At 50.2% G+C, this 25,125-nt stretch overlaps 1 long non-coding RNA gene across 1 annotated transcript in view; it reads left to right on the forward strand.

Annotated features, from left to right (window-relative positions):
- LOC140398213 (uncharacterized) overlaps window positions 1–25,125 on the forward strand; it is a 114,481-nt gene that overhangs the window by 24,671 nt on the left and 64,685 nt on the right. The window contains exon 3 of the long non-coding RNA XR_011937437.1: window positions 14,692–14,891. This is a non-coding gene — a long non-coding RNA (uncharacterized lncRNA). The remainder of the gene's footprint in view (window positions 1–14,691; window positions 14,892–25,125) is intronic.

A 25,125-nucleotide genomic window follows, 5' to 3' on the forward strand; every position in this document is an offset into this window, starting at 1 on the left:
CGGTTCTGAACCTGTGGCAGTGTCGAAAGATACCTGGCGACTCTTGAGCAAACGTGACTAAACAGAGCCAAATTAAGAGCCAACCAAAAGTTAGCAACATTTACTGGCGACCCCGCTGGGACTCGACTTAGAAGTGGCCTAACCACTCCGAGAGAACCCAAAATTTGAATTGAGAATCCAATTGGAAACAGAAAAATCACAAGCATCAAAACAGTACTGATCAAGCCTCTGAGATTCGGAAGTGTGCTAATGCATGCGTACTAACAGGGATATAAAAAGTAAACCTGAGAGATTTTGTTGCGTAAAACTGTCATGAGTTTTTTAGGCCGGAAATTAGCGTAAGCCGTATTCGTGTTTACATCACCACTTAATTACCCCCGTTCCAAATTCAGTAGAGATCCTAGATAGAGAGAATGGCAATGAAGGCAATGGGACGCGTTATGAACCCCCAGGAATTTGAGGTCGCAGCGACCAGTAGAGTAGGACAGTGTCCCGTTTGGTAAGAAGAGATCAGGAAATATCTCAAAGGGAAAGGATGGCCCCTTTGGAGTGAATTCTGTGATAATGAGGAAACAGGACCCGGGAGTATAGGACATTCTTGTTGCGAGAACCTGTCGGAGATCCACAAGAAGAGCTTAGGGAAAGCTCGCAAGCCGATGGCAATCGTGTCCTGTTTGGCACAATTGCGAGGCACAGAGAAGGTTGTCAGGACGCTCCGTAGAGAGATAGAGGAGAGAGACAGAACCAGTGAGGTAGACGTGAGTGAGGTAGAGAAGGAGAATCGAGATTTAAAAGAGCAGTTAGCAGCAAGGGACAGAGAGGTGGATGATGCCAAGTGGGCACATCAGTCTTGTCTCGCGCATTTGAACAGTTTTCAGACGCAATATGATAAGGCCTACCAGGACATGCAACGTGCTGTCTTGGTAAGACAAGAAACAGAACAGCAAAATGAGAAATTGCAGAAACAGTGCAATGATTTAAAAGCAGCCCAACGAGCACTCCATACTTCCATGACGGAACAAAGGCAGAGCTCAGTAGACCACGCAAAATGCTGGAAGCAAATTGCAGAATTGCAATCTCTGCTTTCTGTTCAAAATGGCTTTCAAAGTACATTCGGACCCCAATTAGATCAAGAAAACGGCCCCGACTGGCAGGAATTGAACGAGACTGCCCATAGATATGTACATGGGACATGTACGCAGGAAAAACCCCAGAAAAGGAAAGCGCCCCAACCCCCAACTGAACAGGCAGAACACAACCCCATGAATTCTGTGACCACACACCGCAGGGCCGCAGGAGAAGGAGAAGCAGATTTCCGATATACAACCCCGTTAACCGTGACCCAATTACGGGACGCGTGTGGAAAAATTACACCGTTGTTTCCCACATCAGACCCCCACCAATTTTTCACGAAAATCAAACAACAGGCGACCATGTACGGCCTGGACGAAAAGGAGCAAGTGAAGCTCACAGTTTTAAGCCTCGACCCTTCAGTCGTAGCAGCCCTTCCCGACCCACAGAATGTAGGAGGAGGCACACTCCAAGAGATGCACACAGCGATCCTTGATGCGATCGGCTTTAACAGAGGAGACCCCGTAGAAGGTCTAAATAAGTGTAGGCAAAAGAAGACAGAGCACCCCACAGCGATTGCTGGACGTTCGTGGATTCATTTTACCGTTGTTTTTGGAGAGTTAGCCCACGCACATTTGTCCCCAGATAATATGGCCAAATGGACCCGAATTCTAGTCTCCCACGCCACAGAAGCAGGACGAAAAGCTTGCGCAAATTATGACCCCTCAGATGAGGCCCACAATGAAAAATGGGTTTTGAAGAGGTTGTCCCATGCTTGGGAGCAATCAATTGCAGGCAAAACCGCATTTATAAACCCCGATGAAGAGCAGGTAGAAATGAACCCAGTTAAAGCACACCAGAACCCCACATGGGTGAATGAGGGCCGGAACAGCCCACCCCCGCCCAAATCTCAAGAGTGTTACAATTGCGGACAATTAGGACATTACGCACGAGAATGTCAAGCCCCCCTGAAACAGCAACGGAATCAGCCCACCAATGCCCCCTGAACCAACAAAGACACTAACAGCCCGACCCCCCACCCAGGGAACCATACCCAAGGGAACAATGCACCAGAGAGCCTGCTCCACCTTACATGCCCCAGGGGTCATGTTACAACTGTGGGCAGCCAAGACACTTCGCCCAAGATTGCAGGAGATCCCCACCAGCTAGACTAGCCCCCAGATATGAAATAGAACACCACCCACAGCAGCTGCAAACTCCCAGCTGCCCCATGCAAACTGTGAGCACTTACCCACCACTTCTCATGGCAGCGATACCTCAGCAATGCCACTTCATTTTTGTTTCGCTCCTCCTTCCTCTCTTCTTCAGTCACACTACACTGCCTCCATACGCTAGTTACACCCCAGTCCAAATGTAATTTAAGATGTCCTTTCTGATGGAACCTGCACCATGTTTGTTGAATGTTTGTTCGTTAGTGTTATCGTTAAGTGTTGTGTGTAAACTCAAAAAGTTTTTCACGGGCCCCACGTCACCACCCCTTTAACGCTGTTAATGGAACAAGTTTGTCCCAGACACTAGATCAGAGGAACTAGTTTGTCCACAGAACACGACTCATAGTTGCTCTCCTAATTCGAAAGGCAGCCCCCCACGACGACTACATTCTTACCCGTTCTTGCCGGTTGCTCAGGCATTGGTCCCCGCCCTGCCTGAGGACGCCCCTCTGGTCAGCTACGCTCGGGTAGAGAACATACAGCATAGATCACCGTCCTACCCAGGGATTCCACCCATCTCTTACCCGCCGCGGCCCACACGCACCCCATTTTGGCTCATTACATTCAAAATTCTTTTGTTTGGTTTTGGCAATCCTTAAGTTGCTTCCCTAATCTATTGACATCATCAAACACTGGGATGGTAAATCACACAGGCTGCGAGACGGCTCGCAGTACGGCAGTATTTTTCTTAGATGTGTAGTCCAAATATTCGGTTTAAAAAAAAATGAGGGAGTCACAGATGATGACCAATTACAAAGGGAAATTGGCAGTAAAGGACAGACAGACAGACATACGAGATCTTAAGCAAGATAATAACAGAAATTATGCTTGTATTTACAGAACTCAGAAACCCAGGAACCCCAGAGGAAGACAAAGAAGAAGTCCGACAAAGATGAAGACAGCCTTCGTGTGCACCTGGATCTTAGCGGGATCCCTTCAGTTGCGCGCGGACCCTACCCCCCCTGACCCCTACCACACAAACCGTAAATGATTCTCACCCCTGTAATACACGGAACCCCGAGATAACCAGCCCACGACTGTTAGAAATACCCCGACCTGGTGTGGTAAGTTTATCACCTGGTCCCCATTCTCATAGGTAGTCGAAGCACTCTTGGTGCTGCCGATACTTTGCAGTGTTGTGCAAACGTTTAGAGTCAGGAAATGGTGAAAGAGAGCATATCGCTCTCTCACCCCGGTATACAGGTTTAGGTCCCCCATTTTCGGATTTCACCAGACCCCCGAACGTATTGGGACGGATTAAAGAGCATCCATTTTGTTTAATGTATTCTATGGAATAAAGAGATGTAAACCTCTGTGTCTGACTGCCAGGCCAGAGAAATTTGTGTGCTGCTATTTTGTACAGGTTAAGATGTATAGATTATTTTTGGATTGTTTGTATTTTTGGATTGATTAAATGAGGATAGTTTATTGAGAATAGTTCGAGATTCCAGTTTTTTATTTTTCTGTAATGCATGTACTAATGTCATAGCGCCCCGTAGAGTTTTATGATAATGATAGTATTTAAAATGGTTTAGGTAAAATTGTGTTGCATAGGATAGGACAGTGTAGAGCCTAAGTATGGGTGCCCCAGTGATCAGAGGATGAAGAAGACATAGTAATGTGATCCTTCACGCTTCGCAAGGAGGGAGTGTAGACATCTGGGATGGCCACGTTCCGATTACAAAATGGACACTTGCAAAGAATGCAGGGAAAATTGGCCAATGCTAAGAAACCAGCAGGTGCTAGCTCTGTCTGTTGATTTGAACCTTAAACTCTCAGACAGAACAGAAACTACCAAACAATCTATATACTAATGAGCCATCTCCGGGGACAAAACGGAAACATTTAGATACACAATGTTAAGGCAGACTCCCCGGCGCTAGAAGAAGCTTAGACAAAGCTGACTGACAGCCAGTAGGATACGCCCAGCGATCAGGGAACCACCCCTCTATTGGAGGAAAATCGATACAGATGATTGGGAAAGATCCAATTAGTTGAGGCCAAGTTCAAGGCCTGCCCAAAAGCACGCAAAGCCCTTTTTAGTATAAAAGGTATCCCCCAAGGGAGAACCGCCCTCCTTTGGCTTTGGCTCTCACCGAAGAGAGAGACCTGCCTAGCAGCTGCACCAGACCAAGTAAGTTCCAAGTCAACGCACGCTACGAGATAGACGCTCCTAATTGCTACCCTGTAAACAGCTCAACCCAGCAGCCTCAGAACCGAGCAACGGCCATTGTTCCTCTGACTGAGTGGGCACCCAAAGTTAAGTATAGGCTTTAGTAATAACGGTAGTTTAGTTTGTAGAATTTATGCATGAGTAGATTTGACTGTGTGTAAATAAATGAGCATTGCTTTTGAACTTACTAATTGGTGTATCGAGTCATTGATCAGTATTCGGTTCTGAGCCTTGTGGCGGTGTTGAAAGATACCTGGCGACTCTTGAGCAAACGTGATTAAACAGAGCAAAATTAAGAGCCAACCAAAAGTTAGCAACACACCGGAGCAGACATATTAACTTCTCCTCTGAACGATAGCTCCTGTAACTGTGCAGCACGGGCTCCTTCAGTGCCACGCTGGAGTGTCAGTCTTGAGTTTTGTTCTCGAGCCCTGGAATAGACTTGAACCCAGGACCATGAGTCTCTGAGGCAGGCTTGCTCCCGACTTGAGTTCTGGGTGACATAATATTTGGTGATGCATTATCATATGTCAACAGGCATCATACACAAACACTGAGCGTTGACATACCATCCAGCACATGGAAACATGGTATAAAATATATTGTGTTAATTCAGTCTGTTACTGGAATTTGATTCAAATTTTGAAATGTCAGAATATGTAAAATCACTTAGTTTAATCCTTCTGTTCATAATTGGATAAATTGGTGTTTCCAGTTGCTACAAGGTTAATCAGTTCCTGGCATATCAAACTCAGATTAAATTGTACGGAGTTCCATTAATATTTTGTAAAGTTCCTAGATTGCAATATTCTGCCTTGTAGCTGGGTATTTGGAATAAACGTCCTCTGCACTTTAACTGATTTGATTAACCAGTGTTCTGACCATCTGACTTCCCCACTATATTTCCACTCAGGCTAGCTGTTTCAAGCTCTTTTGATAATGAATGCCAATAGAAAAACATAAATAAGTCATTGATATGGATAACATTCCACCAAGAATGTGACGTTCAAGCATTTTATTCAGCCATTGTTGAGCCATTGCCAGATTGCTTTGCAATACACATTGTTGGCCATTAACAGGACACTGCACCTAAAGCATGCTTCCTCGAGGTTATTCGCTGTGCTTTATGTGTTCAAGGATACACGCTGGTGGGACACCGCACAGAAGATTCAGTTTGTTATTTAAAACCAGCCTGATTATTCTTCATGAGCCTCCTACAATCTATTATTATGCTTGGACAATTAAAACATTTCCCGCAGCTCCTCAGGATCAAATTATTTGTTAAATTCCCAGCAGTGGCGAGCTGCTCTGTAATGTAACGCTGAAAGCTATAGACCTACATTATTTCATTTTAATTATTTCAGGAGCAGTCACTGGAAAGGATCTAATACATTTTAATGGGCCATTTCCTTTGGAAGATACTGGGCGCCCCTAGTGACTCAAGTGGGAAGGGCAGCACTGGACCACACAGATGAAGAACGTTGCAGATTTGAGCTCTGCTCCATCTATAGAGTTAGAGGGACGATGGGCCCCTTTGGGCTGCAATGGCGTATGTGATGTAGAAGGGAAACTCAGCCACGTATCCCAGTTCTGATCACCATCCATTACCACATGTAAGTGTGAGCCATCGGCAGGATCAGACATTCCGGCCGGGATTCTTCAATCCCGCGGCAAAGGTCTGACGCTGGCGTAAAAAGCGGCGCCAACCACTCCTGCGTCAATGGTCCCCGATAATCAGGAATGCTCCCCTTCCTAGGGGCCTAGGTTGGCGCCGGAGTGGTCCCCGCAGCTCCAGCCGCCGCGGAACGGCCTTGCGCAAGTTCGCGCATTCGCGCTATGGCCGGCGTGATTCCGCGCATGCGCGTGGGTTCCCGTCTCCGCGCCGGCCCCCGGGCAATATGGCGGAGCCCTACAGAGGCCCAGCGCGGAGGAACATAGGCCCCCACGGGACTAGCCTGCCCGCCAATCAGTAGGCCCCGATCGTGGGTCAGGCCACGGTGGAGGCCCCTCCGGGGTCGGAACCCCCCGCCCCCCCCGCCCCCTCCAGGATGGCCCCCGCAGGCACACCTTCCAGGTCCCGCCGTGTGGGACCTGAGTAACCCATGCTGGCGAGACTCGGCCGAACCCGGCAGGCGCTCGGCCCTTCGAGGCCCCGAGAATCGCCGGGGGGGGGGGGGGGGGGGCACTTTCAACGGCCCCATGACCGGCGCGGCTGCGATCCCGCAGGTGCCCGAAAATCGGCGACGGAGAATCAGCGAGCCGGTGTCGGGGCGGCACGGCTCGATTCCCGCGCCCCTCCGGGGATTCTCCGACCCGCCGCCGGGTCAGAGAATCCTGGCCTATGCCTCCCTGAAGTGCATAACCTGTCACCATCCTCCACCTAGCCTGGCGTGTGAAAGATAACCTTAGCTTTCTTTGAGGTCCTGTGGAAAGCGGAAATGGCGCAGGGGAAAGAAAAGAAAAGAGGAAAAGTGATGCCGTAAAATCCATGGTATCGTCACTGGACTAGTAAACCGGAGACCCAGGGTAGTACCTCTGGGGACCTAGGTTCGAATCCCACCTTGGCAGAAATCTGGAATTAAAAGTCTTAAAGGCAAACGATTGTCGTTCACTAATGTCTCTTCGGAGAGGCGATCTGCTTCCCTCACCTGGTCTGGCCTACATGTGCCTCCAGGTACACAGCAATGTGGTTGACTTCTAAATACCCTCTCGCATGCCACTCCGTTCAAGGGCAATTAGGGATGGACAATAAATGCTGGTCTCATCTACATCCTGTAAACAAAGTTTGTGAACGAAAAGTTGTAAAATGAAACGGTGCCCTAACATAAAACACCAGGGACTACACTTCAAAACATATATTGATTGTGAAGTGCTTTCGGGGTGCCCAAAGGATGTGATAATTATTGATAAATTAAGGGCAGGATCCCACAGTATCCCAATCAGCTTAGTGCTGCTTCTTGCCGGAAACCCCCTTTCAGGTCATTAGGGTCAGGTGACTGAAGGAAGAATTCAATTAAAATATCTTTCTCGGGTTTGACAGCTATATCTAAGAGAAACAGATTTAATTTCCTTTCTCCTGGTCAGTTTATAACAAGTAATTCTCAGATTAGTTTGATCAAACTGAATCGTCAGTTCTGAAGCCAGCACAGGGGGAATGGATAGACCAAAGAGATCAGAGAACAATAAACCGCTATGTAATAGTTAACATGCAGTGATGTTATGACGGGTCCAATTCGCAGAGCGGTTTAGCACAGCATTCGCAGCTTTTTGTTATTTTCTAACTTCTGAGGAGAAATGATTAAGTTGGAAATCTGGGGCAGGATTCTCCGACCCCCACCGGATCGGAGAATCGCCTGGAGTCAGCCGGAATCCCGCCCCCCCCCCCCGTCCTCCAAATTCTCCGGGCCCCCCAAAATCGGCCCGGAGTGAGTCACGCCGCCCGCCTTGGAGAATGGCGGGGTCCGGCGCGACTCAATGGGCCCCGGGGCTGCCCGAATTCTCCGGCCCGCGATGGGCCGAAGTCCCGCCCGTCTTTTGCCAGTCCCGCCGGCGTAAATTGGAGTAGGTCCCTTACCGGCGGGACCTGGCGGCGCGGGCGGCCTCTGGGGTTCTTGGGGGGGGCGCGGAGGGATCTGGCCCCAGGAGGTGCCCCCACGGTGGCCTGGCCCGCGATCGGGGCCCACTGATCTGCGGGCGAGCCTGTGCCGTGGGGGCACTTTATCCTTCTGCATCAGAGGCTGTACCGGTCTGCCATTCCCGGTGCGGAGGAGAAGCCCTCTGCGCAAGCGCGGGGATGACGCCAGCCGGTGGAGGCCCTTCGGCACCGGTTGGCGTTGCCGGCGGAGCGCAAATCACTCCGGGGCGGGCCTAGCCCCTGAAGGTGTGGAGGATTCCGCACCTTCGGGGTGGCCCAACGCCGGAGTGGTTCACCCCACTCCGTCCCGCTGGAGTTGCCCACCCCGCCGATTACGGAAGAATCCCGCCCCTGAAGTCTGTCATTTCTTTGTTCATGACCTGTTTATCGATCACTAAATATGCTTGATTGTTTAAAGCATTACTCTTTGCCGGGTGGTGTTTAATCTTTAGTCAGTTGAGGAAGACCCTCGGAGGGCCTGTGATAAAATCGGTAGCTGAAATATGGTACCAAGAGTTTCATGCTGGATCCTCAGACAGGTTTATCGCTGTATTTTTAAAAATTCATCCATGGGATCTGGGTGGGCCAGAATTTGTTTCCCATCCCTGAGGGCCTTTTAAGAGTCAACCACATTGCTGTGCATCTGGAGTCACATTTAGGCCAGACCAGGTAAAGACGATAGATTTCCTTCCTGAAAGGTATGAGTGAACCAGAAGGGTTTTTAAAACAATGTTTTTATGGTCACCTTTGAGACTTCTGGGGCGGGATTCTCCCCTACCTGGCGGGGCGGGGTGTCCTGTCGGGATAGAGTGGCGTGAACCACTCAAGCGTCGGGCCATCCCAAAGGTGCGGATTCCTCCGCACCTTAGGGGCCAAGCACGCACCTTTAGGGGCGAGGCCCACCCCAGAGTGGTTGGCACCCCGCCGGCTGGTGTGGAAGGCCTTTGGCGCCACATCAGCCGGGGCCGAAGGGACTCCGCCGGCCGGCGGGAGTCCGCGCATGCGTGGGAGCGTCAGCAGCTGCTGACATCATCCCCGCGCAAGCGCAGGGGGGGGGTCACCCACGGGTCAGCCATCGCGGAGACCTACACGGCCGACACGTAGTAAAAGAGTGCCACCACGGCACAGGCCCACCTGCGGATCGGTGGGCCCCGATCGCGGGCCAGGCCACCGTGGGGGCACCCCCTGGGGCTAGATCACCCCGCGCCCCCCCCCCAGATCCCCGGAGCCCGCTCGCGCCGCCAGGTCCCGCCGGTAAGGGACCTGGTTCAATTCACGGCGGCGGGACAACATAGCAGCAGCGGGACTTCGGCCCATTGCGGGCCAGAGAATCGCTGGGTTGCGAGGGGGTCGCCAACTGGCGCGGCGCGATTACCGCCTCCGCCGAATCTCCGGTGCCAGAGAATTCGACAACCGGCGGGTGCGGGATTCACCCCCACCCCCCCCGGCGATTCTCCGACCCGGCGGGGGGTCGGAGAATCTCGCCCCTGATTCCAGATTTTTGTTGAATTCAAATTTCACCATCTGCCACGGCGGGATTCGAAGCCGTGTCCCCAGGGCATGATTCTGGATCTCTGGATTACTAGTCCAGTAATAATACCGCTACGTCACTGCCCCCCCTGTATTAAACAGGTAAAAGCGCACTTGGATTTGAAGGAACTCACACACGTGATTGGTCAAATATGCAGAATCTGAGAAAAAGTATCTGGAGTAAAGAAACCCTAAAACATAACCTGAATACGGCGCTATGTAAACACAGGCTTCAATTGATCCCGTTGTTAATTTGTTTTGTAACTTGAGGAAGCCAGTGGTAGTGGAACATGGGTTCATTGAACTATGTACAACATTCTGCCCAGAGCAGTAACTATCTCCCACTCTAGTCCTTGCTCTGAGACTAACCACACCAGGCCTTGCTCGGCCGGCTTTTATGTGTCGTCTGTCACGAACTCCAGCTGGGTGGCCTCTGCTCCCTATCTGGTAAGCTCGTACGCCACGGGTCCCACAGGGAGATCAATAATGGTGTCCCCATGGGGGTTATAACAATTCACAAACACTACTGGGAGCTACATTACCCCAAGGCAGCAATGTCCATTTATAAGACCATCAGACATAGGAGCAGAATTAGGCCACTCGGCCCATCGAGTCTGCTCCGCCATTCAATCATGGCTGACATTTTCTCATCCCCATTCTCCTGCTTTCTCCCCATAACCCCTGATCCGCTTATTAATCGAGGACCTATCTATCTCTGTCTTAAAGACACTCAGTGATTTGGCCTCCTCAGCCTTCTGCGGCAAAGAGTTGCACAGATTCACCAACCACTGGCTGAAGAAATTCCTCCTCATCTCTGTTTTAAAGGATGGTCCCTTTAGTCTGAGGTTGTGCCCTCTGGATGTAGTTTTTCCTATTGCAAACATCCTCTCCATGTCCGCTCTATCCAGGCCTCGCAGCATCCTGTAAGTTTCAATAAGATCCCCCCTCATTCTTCTAAACTCCAACGAATAGAGACCCAGAGTCCTCAACAGCTCCTCATATGACAAGTCCTTCATTCCAGAGATCATTCTTGTGAACCTCCTCTGGACCCTTTCCAAGGCCAGCACATCCTTCCTTAGATACGGGGTCCAAAACGGCTCACAATATTTATGAGTTGATTGATGGAGCCTGTATAACCTATCTGTCTGAGGGCCACATAGATTGGTGCCCCTGACAATCATTACTCACACATCTGAAGTTCGACTTTTGTGACAGCAGACAAGGCCGTCAGTGCCAGTTAACCCCTGAACCAAACACAATTTTGTCTTCATTCCTCTTGAATTTTCATGTTTTTGAACTGAACACTCCAACACTCTCCCCCCCCCCCCCCCCCCGCAAAGTGTATTTTAATGCAATTCACTATTTTAATGTATATGCCAGCAATAAATATTCAATCAACTTGTTGTCGCATTGCAATTAATTTCTTTCCCCCCCCCCACGCAGTTCAGGTTTTGTTTCTGGGCTGTTTCCAAAACGTGGACCAGAATTCGATGGTGCTCAGCTGGGCGCGCACTCGAACCTGAGGTGTGTGAAATAGCATGAGAAGCTGTCAGGCGCGCATGCCGATTTCATCGCGCCTTTCTGTGGTCAGCGGGCATGCGCGTGAGTCAGAATCGCGCCTGCCAACCATCAAGCAGACGATTTATCCCATTACGGGAGCCAATTGAAAGCAATTGTCAATGGCCAGTCTACTTTCATAGCTGGTGAGCGGACTGACTGACCAGGTGCAGCCTGGATCCAGAGTGCGATGAAATGTCAAGGCTGAAATAAAATAGGATGCCTGGGAACCTAGGTTTGTGCTTGAACGTGCTGCCTAGACACCGTTTGCAGGGCTTTTCCACCGGAATTAATTTTTTCCCAGGTCTGCAGCTCCCTGAGACAGTTCTGCAACGGCTCTCCCTATGAGGGAACATATTCGAAGCACTAGCCCACAACCACCACACCCTCCCCCGCCCTTTTCTCGGTGACTGACCTCTTCACGCTTGCGCTGAACTTGCCCCAGCCCGTCAATTGGCCAATCAGCGTGAAATCGCGTTGCGGGGCCCATCGCGACTGAAAGCGCATTTCGCGCCTGCTGTCCCGCCCGACGGACGAAAATCTCAGGCCATGGAATCGTGAAGACAGCTCGGACTGGGAGAATCTTGTAGTGCAGCAAAAATCTGCTCTTCGTTGCCGCCGATTGGAAGATTCAGAACCTTGAGTCGATTGTTACTCAAAATTTCACGACCTTCCACGAAATCCAGGCCTCAGTAATGGACACCCACGTACACTAAGACTATGCAAGCTCCTTCAGATAAAACTCCAAACATAGTTAAGTGATGGAAAAAAGAGTGCATTCAATAATAACCAATAACTGAAACAAGACTTTGTCTTCTACCTTCCTCAACTTGGGCCTTCGGGTTTCCTACTTCCCACTGCCAGTTCCCCAGATACGTTCCACCCAGTCTTGGTGTTATTTGTAATTTCAAAAACAGTCCCAGATTTTGAGCTTATAAAGTGGTCATAAGTTAAGAACTGTGATGGTTGCCTTTACTGTTAATGGCAAATCTTCTGTGATTCTGTAAAAACAAATACTTTTTCACCAAAATTACCGGCTTTGTTTATGTCTCCATTTCCTCCCAGTTCCTCTTGGACCAGCTGTGGCTCACTGGGCAGATGGGTGACCTTGTGTTGCTGCTTGCCAGGTGCAGGATGGCAGAGATCTGGAATGGCTCCCCTATTGTTAACAGAAATGCCAGCTTGATTTATCTTGCACCGAGCCGATACTCTCTCCTCGGTCAAACCCAGATTATTTTCCAGTGCTTGGGAAAACACGGCTTTATATTGTTATCGGCTGGCAGATCTTTACACCGGTACTTGCACACGAGCTCTGTTCACAGGCACCTCTGTAGTCACCAGGAGATATAATTTGGCTGCGCCAACAGTAACTGAGGAAATGAGAGATTCACAGCAGCTGCATCAAAAAAAAGGGGGGAAAAAAGGTCTTGCATTTCCATAGCACCTTTCAGAAACTCAGTGCCTCAAAGTGTTTTACAACAACAGCCAATGAAATACTTTTGGGCATAGCCGCTGCTGTAATTTTGTGGCAATTTAAAAAAAAATCTTTATTGTCACAAGTAGGCTTACATTAACACTGCAATGAAGTTACTGTGAAAACCCCCTAGTCGCCACTTTCCGACGTCTGTTAAGGTACACAGAGGGAGAATTCAGAATGTCCAAATTACCTAACAGCACGTCTTTCGGGACTTGTGGGAAGAAGCTGGAGCACGGGGAGGAAACCCACGCAGACACGGGGAGAATGTGCAGACTCAGCACAGACAGTGACCCAAGCCGGGAATCAAACCTGAGACCCTGGTGCTGTGAAGCAACAGTGCTAACCACTGTGCTACCATGCTGCCCATCAGCCCAAACCGCAATGAGGTAATGAACATACTATTTTTAACATTGTTTGAGGGATAAATATTTGGCAGGAAATTGGGAGGATTTCTGCTAACCTTCGAAATGTAGTATAAAGGGTTAACAGATGGGATGTTAATATATGACGTGGATGATGATGTACCGCTGACACTAGTCTGCCATTTGTTCGACTCTCTTTCTTTCTCTTCTTCAAGGGAGAGAGAGTTTGGAACACTATGCCCAGGAGAAACATGCATACTCTGTAACCTGCTTAGATGTAGTACTGATAAACAAGCAGATACTTGAGTATGACACAGTTTGCCTACTAACCGAGTATCACATCTAGAGTCCACAGACAGAAAGACTATCTCAGAACATGGCATCTTCTACATCCATCTGAGAGGCAGACTGGGCTTTGGCTTAACCTATTGTTTACACAATTCCAACAGTGCAGATTTGGCCCATCTAGTCTGCACCAAAATTATGAAAGAGCAATACCGAGGCCCACTTCCCCCCTATCCCTGTAACCCTGCACATTTGTCATGGCCAATCCACTTAAGCTGCGCATCTTTGGAATGTGGCAGGAAACTGGAGCCCCCGGAGGAAACCCACGCAAACACGGGGAGAATGTGCAAACTCCACACCCGAGGCCAGAATCTAACCCGAGTCCCTGGCGCTGTGAGGCAGCAGGGCTAACCACTGTGCCGTTAACATCCCACTTGAATGAAGGCACCTCTGACAGTGCAGCACTCCCATAGGTCTGCAGCTAATTGACAGCCTGGAGTTTTGTACTGCAGTTTCTGGGATTGGGAATGGCAGCCCCCCCCCCCAGTTTCTGACTCAGAGAAGGGTCTGTAACCAGTTGAGCCATGGGTGACACCACAATGATAGCAGAATAATGATTTGTAAAGTACTAACGGGCCGGATCCTGTCTGATCAATGCAACTTGCTGCTTTTACTCACATTTCGATTTCTGGCACCAGGCGATGCTTCGGGAAGCAATTGACACTCTGCACAAACTTTCACGGCTAGGATTTGCTCTGTGTTGACACCTCTGGTCAAAACAGGTTACGTTCAGAAGCGAAATGAGTGATTGCAGACACCCTAGAGGTTTCGAGACACGGAGCAGGAACAAAGAACCGGGCCACTTGGGGACACCTCACAAAATGCAGCTGCTCCGTGCACACACTTGACAACCACATGGTGAGAGAGTCTTCACAGTCTTGTGAATCTCCGCAACTAAATCTCAATGATGCCAAGTGCAGAAGCTGAAAACAGAAACACAGAAGGCAGCTAATAAACCCAAGCAGACCCAAAATAAACAGCATGAGACAGAGAACGTTGATATTTATAAAGTGAGCCATGCTGCGCAGTCTGGTATGGTGATCACGTAAGACACTGTGCAGACATTGATAACAAGATAGTATGGTGTCTTTTCAACAAGCTTATCAGGCATCCGTGATGCATTCCAAACTGTCACGGCTAATATTAGGAATGATACTATGATCAGCCTGACCCACAAATATGCTCCTTGCCTTCCCTGTGGCGAATGAATGCTGCGCCATCTATTTTAGGACAGGTGACTGAGAAGAATTGAGTTAGTGGCGAGATTCCATGCTGAACTTTTCATGAAGCAGATTGACCTTTCTCCCCAGTGCCGTTCTGGTTCCTGTCAGACCTCCCCTGGCACAGCAGATGAACAAACAGGAGGGAACTGAGAGTCTGCTTTGACTTCTGCTGCAGCTGAGGTGTCATGTTAACTCTCCACAGACCATCACTGTGTCCTGGCTCTGATCCCGTCATCCACAGCTTCAAACAGAGGTGCAGTGAGCCATCAGTGACAGGAAGGAACAAGGTGAGAGAGGATAAATAATCCCACTCTACATTGTTCACTGAGGAGAATTGTTGCCCATACGTGTAAAATTGAGCTCAGCTTCTTAAGTTCAAGTTTATCGTTTATTTCCATTCACTACGGTTTCCGAATTTCCTTTTCTGCGCATCATTTATTTACTGACATCCTTTCACTGGAGGAGGAAGAATCAGCAAAATCCCTCTGGCCATTTTTAGTTAAAACGTGAGCGTGGATGCAAAGTGGGGAGGCAGTGACATAGTGGTATTGTCACTGGACTAGTAATCCAGAGACCCAGGATAATGGTCTGGAGATCCAGGTCCGAATACCGCCACTGCTGATGGTGAAATTTTAATTCAATAAAAATCTGGAATTAAAAGTCTAATAATGACCATGGGCGCGATTCTCCGACCCCCCACCGGGTTGGAGAATCGCCGGAGGCTGGCGTGAATCCCGCCCCCGCCGTGTCCCGAATTCTCCGCCACCAGAGATTCGGCGGGGGCGGTAATCGCGCCGCGCCTGTTGGCGGGCGCGGGAATCGCACCGCGCCGGTCGGCAGGCCCACCCCTGGCGATTCTCCGGCCCGCAATGGGCCGAAGTCCCGCCACTGTCAACCCTCTCCTGCCGGCGTGGATTAAACCACCTACCTTACCGGCGGGACAAGGCAGCGCGGGCAGGCTCCGGAGTCCTGGGGGGGGGGGGGGGGTGTGGGGAAATCTGGCCCCGGGGGGTGCCCCCACGGTGGCCTGGCCCGCGATCGGGGCCCACCGATCCGCGGGCGGGCCTGTGCCGTGGGGGCACTCTTTTTCTTCCGCCTTCGTCATGGTCTTCACTATGGCGGAGGCGGAAGAGACCCCCTCCCCTGTGCATGCGCGGGGATGATGTCAGCAGCCACTGATGCTCCCGCGCATGCGTCGCCCGGTGAAGACCTTTCGGCGCCGGCCAAAGGCCTTTCCCGCCAGCCGGCGGAGCGGAAACCACTCCGGCACAGGCCTAGCCCCTCAAGGTGAGGGCTTGGCCCCTAAAGGTGCGGTTCCGCACCTTTGGGATGGCCCAACGCCGGAGTGGTTCCCGCCACTCCATTACGCCGGAACCCCCCGCCCCGCCGGGTAGGGGAGAATCCCGACCCATAAAACCAATGCTGATTGTCGTAAAACCCATCTGGTTCACTAATATTCATCAGGGAAGGAAATCTGTCGTCCTTCCTGGTCTGGCCTACATGTGACTCCAGACCCACGCAGCGATGTGATTGTCTCTTTCCTCAGGAATGGGCAATAAATGCTGGCTCAGTCAGCGATGCCCACATCCCACAGATGAATAAATTAAAAAATAAACTGAATTTCCCCTGCTCACAATTTCCCTGGCTGTTTTGCGGAAGTTATCAATTGGAAGCAATGTCGACATATTTTCCTTTTTATTGTCTTGTTTTACTGCTGTCCGCACACTACAACATTCATTCATACCCCTATTGAAACAATGGGCAGGATTCCCCGACCCCCCGCTGGGTCGGAGAACCCCTGGGGGTTGGCGTGAATCCCGCCCGCCGCTCCAACGCCAGCTGCCGTATTCTCCAGCGCTGGTTTTTGGGCAGGGGCGGGGTTTACGCCACGCCGGTCAGGGGACGTTGGCAGTAGCCCCCCCCCCGGCAATTCTCCGGGCCCCGATGGGCCGAGCGCCCGTCAGTTCCTGGCCAGTCCCACCGGTGTGAAATGGACATGATCCCACATGGCGGGACCTGGCTGGTAGGCCGTCTGGTGGAGTCCTCGGGGGGGGGGGGGCGCGGGGGGATCCGGCCCCGAGGAGGCCCCCACGGTGGACTGCCTGCGATCGGGGCCCACCGATCTGCGGGCGGGCCTGTGCCGTGGGGGCACTCCTTCTTTCCGCGCCGGCGTCTGTAGGGCTCCGCCACGGCCAACGCGGAGAAGAACCCCCCTGCGCATGCACAGGAACACGCCAGCCGGTCTGCGCATGCACGGAACCACGCCGGCGGTTCTGCGCATGCATCAACTCGCCGCCCTTTGCCGCCGTTTGGCGGGGCGCCAAAACCTCCACTGCCGGCCTAGCCCCCGGAAGTGCGGAGGATTCCGCAACTTCCGGTTGGCCCAATGACGGAGTGGTTCGCGTCGTTCTTGCCGCCGGCATCGGACCATCCCGCCAATTGCGGGAGAATCCCGCCCAATATTTTCTCCAGAGACCAGCTGGTAATAAAGAAACCTTTCTTTTGAATAATTGAGCGGTACCCAGCTCCGGGTTTACAGGTTGACCTCGCTAACATTTAAAAAAATAAATTTACACTCTCACTCACTCACTGTTTCCCCCACACTCACTCACTCTCTCGTCCACACTTGCTCACATTCTCCCCCACACTCACTAACTCTCTCCCCCACACTTACACACTCTCTCGCCCACAATCGCTCACATTCTCGCCCACACTCACTAACTCTCTTCCCCACATTCACTGTGACTGAGTGATTGAGTGTGGGAGAGAGTGAGTGAGTGTGCTGCACCAGGATAGAAGTCTCTGTTCACAAGCGCGCTCCTCCATAATGAGAGGTGATCTTTAATATAAATTGCTTTGTGTAACAAAAAGGAACCAAAGCCAGAGAAGAGATTAACAACAGTAACTGACAGCCCAGATAATGGCACTAATTGACTGAAAATACGCACACAAACAAAAGCAAACCAACACCAAGGACACCAACTCCGAAGCTCATTTCCACCATGCAGAGCAATTTACAAACTAAATTATTCTATTGACACAGCCGTAGCTATCCCCGTCACACAGTTTGCAAATAGCATGACAAGTTCCAGGCAAACAGTAATACCAGTGAGCCTCAAATTGTTCAGCCAGGGAAAGGTTTCTCTTGGATATATATTGCACAAGAAAAAAAGCCAGGGAAAGGTTTCTCTTGGATATATATTGCACAAGAAAAAAAGTTTGGGACTCATAGTCAGCTTGATGGTAAATGTGGTTCCCCTCTTGAGCTATTATGAGCTATTTTGACGCCTAGTATTTTTAAAGTTAATGGAATTACCTCAATTTCATACAGTGACTCAAAGCACATGGATTCAATTATTTTTAAAAGTGCACGATGGGCACATTTCTAGGTCTCCAACAATGCACCAAAAAGCTGACATTGGCTTTGGTACTTTTAGACAAATATTTGAATTATGTCCTACTGGATTCCAAGGAATATGCATGTGTGCGTATTTGACTATTAAGCCAAATTTGACAATTGGTAAATATTTATCATTGGAACGAAACCAATATTTAAATCAGCATAATATTCCAATGAGAATGATTATATCTTGGTGTTAAACAGTCTTTCCGTTTTTAATTGTATAAGGAAGACTGCGCAGTTAGATTTGTGAGTAGGTATTAATCACCGACTTTGAGGATCCTGGATCTGTCACTTTCATCGTTGTTGAGCCAGATCACTGAGTGTCTATGCCCCTAGGGCAGCATGGTGGCACAGTGGTTAGCACTGTTGCTTCACAGCACCGGGGTCCCAGGTTCGATTCCCTCTGGGAATCTGTGTGGAGCCTGCACGTTCTCCCTGTGTCTGCGTGGGTTTCCTCCGGGTGCTCCGGTTTCCTCCCACAAATCCCGAAAGACGTGCTTGTTAGGTGAATTGGACATTCTGAATTCTCCCTCCGTGCACCCAAACAGGCGCCGGAGTGTGGCAACTAGGGGATTTTAACAGTAACTTCATTGCAGTGTTAACGTAAGCCTACTTGTGACACTAACTATGATTATTATTGAAGGACAATGGGTAAAAGGATAAAATCCCACAGCACCATACTTTAAAAAATGGAGCTTATTAAGTAACTGTAAAATAAAGAAGAAAGAAGAGCAGACCATGTAGCCCCTCAAGATTGTTCCAGTATTCAAAAGATTCTGCCTCTTTATTCATTTGAAATCCACTGTCCGCACTTTCCCCCTGACTATATTGAATCACAGGCCATTTGTCTGTGTCGGATAAGACCACTAGTTTTACATTTTTATTGAAGAACAAACGGAACAGTGGCACAGTGGTTAGCACTGCTGCCTCACAGCACCAGGGACTCAGGTTCAATTCTGATCTTGGGTGACTGCCTGTGTGGAGTTTGCACTTCTCCCCGTGTCTGTGCGGGTTTCCTCCGGGTGCTCTGGTGTCCTCTCACAGTCCAACGATGTGCAGGTTAGGTGGATTGGCCTTGCTAAATTGCCCCTTAGTGTCTCAAGATTAGGTGGGGTTGTGGGGATAGGGCGGGAGCAGTGGGCCTAGGTTAGAGTGCTTCTTCAGAAGGTCGGTGCAGACTCGATGGGCCGAATGGCCTCCTTCTGCACTTTAGGGATTCTATGATTCTATTAATACGATTACCAAAGCATATGTCCTGAAATTCCCAAACATTGAATTTTGAAATTATTTATCGACAAGTAAAAATGTATTTTTTTAACAGTGAAGAAATGACAGTGGCCATAAGAAATATAACATTACAAATCAAGTGAGCACTGTGATGAATGTAGGAATTTCAGAAATGTTATATTATAGGTATTTGGTGCAGTAAGGATTAAAAGTAGTGTTTTGAAGAACCCTGGGTTGAAAGATTTTGGGAGCAGTTAAAGCACCGTAAAACATTTGGGCGAATGGAATGTTGTTTGGATGAAGGAGATTCCCCGTGGAGTTAATTAGGTTTCTGCTTGGTAAAATGATGTAATTACCGGGAGGAGTTGAGGTTTTACAAGGACATGGGGAGTCCACACCGAGCAAAATCAAGAACTTTGATTTATTTACAGTTATGGTATATACACTTCCCGGCAGATTTTGACCGGGTCTCTTTCTGGTTGGTTCCTTACTGACCAACCTATTATACAATGCTAAATGGAGACCCCCTACCCCTCAGCAGAGGGGCACGTACTCTGTGAGAACCATGGGGAAGATAATCATTTCCACCCCTTAAGTCCTGTGCAGGATATCACATAAGTAATCAGGCATTTTGCAGAATAGCAGTGTTGGTCGAGTGTTAGTTGGAAATATGAGCAGAAGTCAAGCATCTCAGTTCAGTTAAAAGATAGGTCTGTAGATGGATTTGCAGCTTTCTTTCCAAGCAGTTCAGAAAAGTGTAAGGTGGAGATGAGCTGAAATAGCTTCGGAAGAAATACAGCCAGAGTTTCTGCATGGTTCTGACAGGATTCTGGGCCCGAATTCTCTCCTACACGGCTGGATGGAGAGCGGGATCCACTCCGGCGTCGGGCCACCCCAAAGGTGTGGATTTCTCCGCACTTTTAGGGGCCAACCCCTCACCTTGAGGGGCTAGGCCGCGCCGGAGTGGTTGGCATGCCGCCGGCTGGCGGGAAAGGCCTTAGGCGCCACGCCAGCCGGGGCTGAAGAGACTGCGCCGGATGGCTGATGTCATCCCCGGGCATGCGCAGGGGGCGGTGTCACTTCTGCATTGGCCATCGTGGGGCTTTGGCCAAGGTGGGCCTGTGCCGTGGGGGGAACCCCCCGGGCCAGATCACCCTGCGCCCCCCCAGGACCCCGGAGCCCGCCCGCGCCGCCAGTCCCGCCGGTAAGGTAGGTGGTTTGATTCACGTTGGCTGGACTGGCATGACAGCAGCGGGACTTCGGAGAATCACCGGGGGTGGCCCGCCGACCGGCGCGATTCCCGCCCCCGCCGAATTTTCATGCCGGGGAATTCGGCAGCCAGCGGGGGCGGGATTCAAGCCGCCCCTCGGTGATTCTCCGACCCGGCGGGGGATCAGAGAATCCCGCTCCAGGTCTTTAAAGCAGTGTCAAAAGATCTCTCTTTCCCAAAGTAGAGTATCCAGACATCTCTGTAAAGCAGGTAATCCTGAGTGCTTATTATATTTAACAGTGGATTGAGAGCTGAGATTTTTTTTTGTTTAAGTGGGAATAAAAATAACAGTTAAGGGTTAGTATATTCACTGATTAGCATTGTTTAAGGAGTAGTTGTAAGCAATTTTCTGGTGTGATGATAAAGATATTTTAATTGTGAGTTAGATTGTTTTAACATATGAGGGATTCCCCCATCCCGCGGCAGAGTGTCCACGCTGTCGTAAACGCCATCGCGTTTTACGACGGCGTGAACGGGCCGCTGCCAGGAGTAATTCTGGCCCCTACAGGGGGCCAGCGTGGCGCAGGAGCAGTTTGCGCCGCTCCAGCTGCCGATCCCGGCGAAACTGTGTGCCGCGGGATCCGCGCATGCGCAGTGGTGCCGGCGCACACATGCGCAGAGGCTGGTCCACCGATCGGTGGGCCCCGATCGCAGGCCTGGCCACATCAGAGGCTACCCTGGGGTCAGACCCCCTCCTCCTCCCCCACTGGCCGCCACCTGTCCCTTCAACGGCGAGGTCCCGCCGGCTCAGGGCAGGTTAGAACGGCGCTGGCGGTACTCGGTTTTGTTCTTACGGCCACTTGGCCCATCCGGGCTGGAGAATTGTGGGGGGGGGTGCATGGGCCAGAGAATCTACGCGACCGTGCCAACCACGCCGGCGCCAATGGCACCGATTCTTCGCCCTGCGGAGGATCGCGTGCCAGTGTCAGGGCGGCGTGGCCCAGTCGCGTGGATTCTCTGGCCCGGCCCAGGGCTGGACGAATCCCGCCCCACATCTCTATTTTCACATTATTTTTCACAGTAACTTCATTGCAGTGTTAATGTGAGGCTACTTGTGACACTAATAAAGGTTAATATTTTTTGTCATAAAATCACTCATGGAGCGAGGTATCTTTCCTCTTAGTCTTACAGAATTAACAGAAACTATTGGGGTTTCTGTCCAGTCTCTTAGCCACTGTTGGGATCTGGTCCGGGATCGTAATAATAACTCACTTAGTAAACGTGTAGATATGTACATTTGTGCTGGAGTTCCACCTGAGGCCGAATGGATAAAGTCACAGCGCAAAAGAGGTTTACAAGATTGGTCCCAGGGATGAGAAACATCAGTTATGAGGCTAGATTGGAGTGGTTGGGAGTGTTCTCCTTGGAGAGCAGAAGATTAAGAGCAGATTTGATAGAGATGTTCAAAATCATGAGTGGGAGCTGGACCGAGTAGCCAGAGGGAAACCCTGCCCCCTCATAAAAGGATCAAGAACGAATGGGCTCAGATTTGAAGTGATTTGCAAAAGAAGCAAACATGATGTGAGAAAAAACGTTTTCACACAGCGAGTGATTTCGCTCTGGAACGCACTGCCTGCTTCAATCGAGGTATTCGAGAATGCATGAGATGATTATTCGAATTGAAACAATGTGCAGAGGTCCAGGGAAAATGTAGGGGAATGGCACGAAGTCGTGATGCTCTTTTGGAGAGCTGATGCAGCAACGATCGGCCAAATAGCCTCCTTGTGCGCCGTAACAATTCTGTGACACCATCTGGATTCGCAAAACACAGAGCAAAAGCCCTGTTTTCAGTTCCTCATATCTGCTGAGTAAGGTAATCTCACCCAAGGGAACGTTTGGGTAAATACAACAGTCACATCACCATGTGCCTCAGGAGAAGATAAGATCGGCAATTATTCCGCTTTCTGATCTCTATCCAATGATTCCTCTGGGAAAATGCACTTCTTCCAGCATGTTTACATTTAGCTAAAATATTGTTTCCATACTAGGCAAGTCTGCTGCATAGTATGAGGCCATCACCATTTGTACAGTGAAGCTGCTTTGATCTTGCATCAGAAATCCAATTATTTACAAAAAGAATAATGCTACAACAATCCGAAGAAGAGTCATATGGACTCAAAACGTTGACTATGATTCTCTCTTCACTGATGCTGCTTGACCTGCTGTCATGTGAAAGTACCTTTAAGAAATGGGTGTTTATCAGTGATGTCAGAGTGTGGGTGGAGCTGGGCTGTCTGTCAGCTTTTTACTTTCGTTTTAGGCTGTTTGCTGCAGGATGTGTTTTAGTTTCGTTTTCAGAGCTGGATAGCTGCAGTCACAGCCAGAAGGTGTATTAGAGTCTCTCTCTGCAACCAAAAGACTGTAAATGGATCCTGGTGATTTAAAACTAATAACAGTAGTGACTTTAACCTGATGTGCTTCTGGCAAAAAGTGTTTTAAGTCTTCTGGATGTTATTTGGGAAGTTATTAAGGATTATTTAGTGTTGTATTCTTTGGGGGTTGTATTTGAATTAATGGTTGCTAAGATGTTCACTGTATGGTTTAAAAAGGTTAACTTGAGTTCATAGAATAAACATTGTTTCGCTTTAAAAAATACTTTTCCATTTCTGCTGTACCATACCTGTAGAGTGGGCCGTGTGCTCCCCATACCTCAATCTATTAAAAATTGTGGGTCAGGTGAACTCCATGCTACACTTTGGGGTTCTCTAAACCCTGGGCCATAACACTGCAAAGTTTTTTTCAGCATTTTCTGTTTGATTTCAGGGGCGAAATTCTCCTACCCGCCCCGCCACATTTCTGCCCCGACCGGCCGGCGGGAGTCTACGTAACACCGGCCGGTCAATGGGGTTTCCCATTGTGGGGCAGCCCCACGCCGTCGGGAAACCCCCGGGCGCCGGCAAAACGGAGACTCCCGCCGTCGGAGAATGACGCCCCAGATTCCTAGCATCTGGAGTACTTTACGTTTATATAAACCACAAAATGTGATGCTGTAAAACAGAAGAATGAGACAAGAGTCAAACAAAGCAAGCCCCAAATATTGGGCTTGATTTTTCCCCGCCGGATGATGTGTTCCTGTGCGGCGGAGAATCCAGCGCCGTCAAAAAACGGGATCGGTGCCCATTCCGATGCTCCGGTTCCCCACTGTTGGCAGTATGGAGATTTGCACTTTGTGCCAGCGAGAGGATGCAAATAGGTCAAACTGACCCATTTGCATGCGTCGAATGGGCTGGGCACCAGCCTCTACAAGCCTCTGGTCCTCTGGGCCGGGACTCACATGGGTACGATTTAGTGCAGTTATGTGCCAGCGTAACCCACCTCATGGTGGGCCAAGGGGCAATTCCTCAAGGGGGTTGCCTCCAAAGTTCATCGGAGGGCCTCCCCCACAATGCAAATCCTGCCCACCCCACCCCCCACACCAGACCCTACAACCAGTGACCCCCCAAAGTAGAGAACAGCAGAGACCTGCATCACAGAAACCCCCCAGCAGAGACCCCCCCACTCCTCCTGCTACAGAGACACCTGCCTGGAAGCTAAAAAGCTGTCCAGACAGAGACAGTAAAAAAAAATGACTGCTTTAACACTCACCTGTGCCCAAACCTGCTGACTCAGGCAGAGAAAACAGCACCTGTAAATTCTGAGAAAGTGAAAATCACATCAGCTGGGTTTAAACCCCTTCAAATCTTTAATCTGCAAGGCAAGTATTCACATCAATGCGAAATTGGTTTTGTTAGGCTGTGACTGACAGCTGTCTGGATTGTTGAATTTAATTTCTCTTCACGCTTGAATGGATCTCAGATATCCTGCTGTTCAACCTACCGCAATGGTCATAAGCATCTAGCTATGATTGACAGCTCTTGGACCATCAAAAGCAGTTAACTGCTTTCCGCAGAGAAAAAGAGGAAGTAATGGGGCATCTCTGGTGGGGGTTCGGATGGGGGCATCGTCGGGTCACCCTTGTACTGTGGGGGAAGGGGGGCAGAATTGGTTTGGGAGGGGCTCAACCACCCGGTATTTAGAGTGGGTGGCTCAATAGCTTGATTGCCGAGGCAATCCTTTGTAATCTCCGCCATGCATAGATTTGCAAGGCCACATAAAATGCCCGGCCTCCACGACAAAAACAGCCGGAGAATTGCCAGGTCTGTGGCCGCGCATGTGCACGGCGATGACCTGCAGCGGTCGCGCCTTACAACATGGCGCCGGCCGTGTCCGGACCCGACCTGGACACCCCCTCGCCACCCCCCACCAGTCCTTCCAGCCCTCGCCGAAGCCCCTCCGGCCAGCAGCACGGCTCACGCCTGATTGTGGCGGCGCTGGGCACAGTCCGCAGCCACCACCCCGGGCTCCCGATCGCTGAGACCATGAGTCAACTGCACGGCCGGGAACCCCCCATCGGGGACGAAGCATCGGGGGAGAACCTTCAGGTGACGTCCTGAGGCCGTCCCAATGGCGTGCAGCGTGCTCCTCGATGATGCTGTTTGGGAGGGGCCAGAGCGTGCGAAAACAGGCACCGCCCCCCCGATTCCATCGTATAAAGGGATTCTCTGCCCAATCGCCATTTAGGAAATCGCCTTTAGGTAAAGGAGAATCCTGCCCATCCAAACGGGAATATAGACCATTATTT

Source organism: Scyliorhinus torazame, chromosome 21 (genome assembly GCF_047496885.1).
Source record: "Scyliorhinus torazame isolate Kashiwa2021f chromosome 21, sScyTor2.1, whole genome shotgun sequence".
NCBI classification, from domain to species: Eukaryota; Metazoa; Chordata; class Chondrichthyes; order Carcharhiniformes; family Scyliorhinidae; genus Scyliorhinus; species Scyliorhinus torazame.